Raw genomic sequence first — 4,995 nt, 5'->3', positions numbered from 1 at the left:
TAGCAGGACGGGTATTATGAGTGACTTATAGAGTTTGGTTTTTGTTTGTCGAGAGAGGACTTTGCTTCTCAATTGCCTACTCAGTCCGAAGTAACACCTGGTGGCAAGAGTTATCCTGTGTTGGATTTCTAGTCTGACATTATTGCTGGTGTTTATGCTGGTTCTGGTCCATTCTGGAAAAAGCTGAACTAATGGCGCGGATGTTGAGGCCGATGATAACAATACCATCTCCTTTCACGGGTCTTTTCCAAGATTTGGCGCATGGTGAATATCTGGTCAGTTGTTGATTTTCCAGGTCTGAAGCCACACTGATAAGGTCCAATCACTTTGTTGACGGTGGGCTTTAATCTTTCACACAATACGCTCGATAGGACCTTATATGCAATATTGAGGAGGCTTATCCCACTGAAGTTGGAGCAGTTTGTGGGGTCTCCTTTTTTGTGGATTCGGCATAGCACACTTAAATTCCAATCGTTGGGCTTGCTTTCGTCCGACCATATTTTACAAAGAAGTTGATGTATGCTCCTTATCAGTTCTTCGCCGCCGTGTTTGAATAGCGGGTAATTGCTATTCGAACTTCTCCCTGGTCGGGCAATGGAACGTCTGTCGTACCAGCTGTTCTTTTGCACTTTCCGAAAACCAATGGTTTCGGTTGCGACTGTACGTAAAGAGTTTGAAATGCCGTCCCACAGTTCCCTTATACCGAGTTGTTGACGAGTGCTCTCAGAGAGCAGGAGTGCAAGCCGAGTAGAAAATCGTTCGACTGTCTGTTGTGATTGCAGCTTCTCGACGTCGAACCTTCCTTGTGTTTGGTGGCGTTCGTTTTTCTTGGCTGCAACAAGGTAGTGGTCCGAGTAGATGTTAGGACCTCGAAGCGCACGTACATCTAAAACACTGGAGACATGTCTTCCGTCTATCACAACATGATCGATCTTGTTGGTGGCTTTTCGATCCGGGGACAGCCAGGTAGCTTCATGTATTTTTTTATGCTGGAACCTAGTACTACAGATAACCATATTTCGGGCCCCGGCGAAGTCGATCAGCCTTAACCTATTTGAGGATGTTTCCTCGTGGAGGCTGAATTTACCGACCGTAGTGCCAAAGATACCTTCTTTGCCCACCATGGCGTTAAGGTCGCCAAGCACGATTTTGACATCGTGTCGGGGCAGTTCTCATAAGTGCGTTCCAAGCACTCATAAAAGGCATCTTTGGTCACATCGTCTTTCTCTTCCGTCGGGGCGTGGGCGCAAATCAGCGATATGTTGAAAAACATCGCTTTGATGTGGATTGTGGCTAACCGTTCATTCACCGGAGCGAATGATAGTACTCGGCGACGGAGTCTCTCTCCCACCACGAATCCCACACCAAACTTGCGCTCCTTTATATGGCCACTGTAGTAAATGCCACGAGGACCTACTCGTCTCTGTCCTTGTCCCGTCCATCGCATTTCTTGGACGGCGGCGATGTCAGCCTTTATTTTCACGAGGACATCAACCAGCTGCGCAGCGGCACCTTCCCAATTAAGGGACTGGACATTCCAGGTGCATGCCCTCAAATCATAGTCTTTAGTTCGTTTGCCATAGTCGTCATCAAAAGTGGGGTCTCTCATCCGAGGCTGTTGTTGCGTCTTGATTGGGGTGTTTTTTTTACGTGGTGGGCCCCAAACCTTGCGCACAGCCCTATGCAGGGAATGTTTCGCCCTTCTCACTTTAGCTCGCATTCAAACGGATGTTCTGAGGCTACCCAGAGGATACTTGGTCAAAGACCGGAAGTCGTGAGCTGCTTGAGTCATATACAAAAGAATCGTTTCTGGCCACTCCCAAGTGAATGGCGATCAGAGAACTTTCCTCACTTGCGTGAACTTCAACACATGACTTCATCCTCTAAGGTTGAAACAAAATTTGAGTTTTCGTTATAAAAGAGTTAAATATTGCTTATTATTTTTGACAGCGATTTCCTTCTTTTTTGAATGAGGAGAACTTCCTCTCTCCAACGGTAAATCGAGGTGCGAATGAAATGGGAATTGTGCCAAGATTATTATTTGTTCATTTAAAATATAAAACCAACATCTGTTTTCAAATCTTATATTTAATTGTGCAGGCCGCCTTAAACGCATAAAAGATATATACATGTATTTATTTCGCATACTTGCTTAAGGATTTATTTTCTTATATCCAATGCTTTAAAAGCAAAGAAGTAATTATTTGCACATTATTTTAAAAATATCACATAAAATTTATCCACGACTTCTATCGTTTATTTTTTTATTACCCTTTTTATCAATTTCTTTTGGTTCATTCATATAAATCAATTAATGAGATAACAAAGAAAAGAGAACCACCATCGCCACCCGCGCAGCCAACACAGGTGCGCGCGATGTTATTCCAAGTTAGTTGCGTAGTATCAGAGAACGTATATTTATAGAGAAGGTTCACGATGACAAAAATTTAGGGATATTTCAATTTTGGGATATTTACTGTTTTGGATGAGCGTGTTTTACCACTTAAAATGAGGGGCATGAAGATAGCAGAACTGAGCATTTTCAGAGTTTTGGCACAGTTAGAATTCTCGAAAATAATTCTGATTTTGCTGGAATGAAGAAAGTCAAATACTGAATTTGGCAAAAGCAATGTTAGTAATACTGTAACGCATGTAGGTGGAGGAGCCATGGGGCGGGGATGCATGGCGGCGTCAGGCGTTGGGAACCTAGTATTTGTTGATGGAGTAATGGACAAAACTGTATATATGAACATATTGAAAGAAAACTTGCAAGGAAGTGTCCAAAAGCTGAATCTCGGGAATCAGTTCTATTTTCAACAAGATAATGATCCAACACATACAGCTTATGATGTTCGTATGTGGATCATTCATCACGTTCCCCATGTTCTTGCACCTCCTCCTCAATCACCGGACTTAAATCCGATTGAGCACTTATGGGATGAACTTGGCCGAAGGGTTGAAAAGCACAACGTAACAAGTAAAAGCCAATTAAAAGGGTACTGCAGTATGAATGGACTAACATGGGAACTGAGCTGACAAAAAAATTGCTTCACTCCATGCCAAATCGTTTAAGTGACGTTATTAAAATGAAAGGTTTAAATACTCGTTATTAAACTAGCACTTTTTTCATGCCTCAATACATATTCAAAATGTGCCAAAACATTTGTCCACTGAAATATATTCGCTTTTTATTTAAATTAATGTAACAAAACAACCACACAAACCATGAACTACCGGATTCCCATTACGGAATCCGAAGAAGACGAACTACTCGCCTCCAGCCAGGAGACGAGTAAGAGTATTGCTGCTCATACCAACCAAAGTATACCGGTAGATACAGCAGTAAAAACAGAAGTCTTAAGGGATCAACCGTCCACCTCCGAAGCTGCCACGAGCACTAACCAAAGTGCACTGGCGGCTAGAGGAGAAAACAAAAAGAAGCGCAAGAAATACCAGAATCAGCTGAATAAAACCGGTACCAGAGGGCAGTCTTCATAATAGGGAAGATAGCCAAAGACCAGGCAGCCGGTACCACAGTTGATGAGGCAGAAACAAAGCGCCTCAAATCAATAGTGGAGAATATGAAATCTACGAATAAACGTTAGTATATTATTAGTACATTATTTGAACCTACCTTTTAAATTTACGGAAGTACAGAGCACTGAAGTAACCAACATCAGATGTCTTTTGTCCGTCAGTGTATGTACGTACAAATTTTACTATTTCATGATGAATTCCTTAAATCTTTGGAAATATGTATGTACATATTTATATACCTACATATTTATTTGCAGGCCTTTAAAAGTTTTGATAAAATGTTAAAAGACCAAGCGGTCGCACATATTCACGTATTATGTGTGCATGTAAACAAAGCGAACCATACGCATAATGTTTGTACATTTGTCCACACATAACATTGTATGTAAATATGCTTATATGCATATTGTTTCATTCGAAATTTCCGTTGAAGCGAACCATAGGCATAATGTTTGTACATTTGTCCACACATAACATTGTATGTAAATATGCTTATATGCATATTGTTTCATTCGAAATTTCCGTTGACTCGGACAACCAATGGCGAAGCTCACATTTTGTCAGAGTCATTGTGTCGACGGACCGACGCGGCAAAAAGAGCAAGCTTGACTATAACGTCTCAGGGATTTTCGAACTGGTTTTAGCTGTTTGCCTCGCTATGTCGCAGTCGCTCTAGTCTTCGCTGCTCTTGAATAACCTTAGCGGCCCATTGCTTAACATGGTTGCACTCTCTTTAACTCACCAGCCATTATTTCGGGTGGCATTATACCTGCGTATACGACACCGTACGGAAGGCGCTAGCTCCTCTAAGTGCACTTAACCGAAATAAGGTCCTTACCGGTTTCGCATACGTTTTTTGTTTTAGCGCATTGGCCCACACTGGTGCTGCATACATGACTATTGACTGAGTCACTTTTGCCAATAATAGCCTTCGGCTCTGACTTGGCCCGCCTGTATTGGCCATTATTCGACTCAGTACCGTGTTAACTCGCGCCGGTTTTTCGCAAGCCTTCTCTATGTTTGGTTTGTAGCTTATCCTCGTATCAATTATTACGCCTAAGTATTTTAGGAATGACTGTGACGTTATTTTATGTCCGTCAATATCCAAGGTGACGACTTCTAGCACTGCTTCAGTTTTCTGTGCTGCTAGTTGAAGCTTCGCTGCTGTTAGCCACCTCTTTATTTTTTGTGCATTATTGCTGCATAAGTCCTCGATTTTGTGCAGTTCTTTTGCCACGATTGTCACCGCTATATCATCCGTGAGAAATCGCAAGCTTTTTTGAGAAGAGTTACTTACTTGGGAATGCGCGAAAACTAAAATTTCCTGTGCCAATAACGACCGCTCGCGAATGCTCTTCTTAAACAATTGAATTCTTTATTTCAGGAATTTTATGACTTAGCCTAAACCTTAACCTAACGGCTTAAACTAACGGGACGCGTAAGTATGTATTTATAGAA

The sequence above is a fragment of the Bactrocera latifrons genome, unplaced genomic scaffold (genome assembly GCF_001853355.1).
Source record: "Bactrocera latifrons isolate USDA-ARS-PBARC rearing strain unplaced genomic scaffold, ASM185335v1 scaffold_883, whole genome shotgun sequence".
NCBI lineage: Eukaryota > Metazoa > Arthropoda > Insecta > Diptera > Tephritidae > Bactrocera > Bactrocera latifrons.
This window is presented reverse-complemented; position numbering follows the sequence as displayed.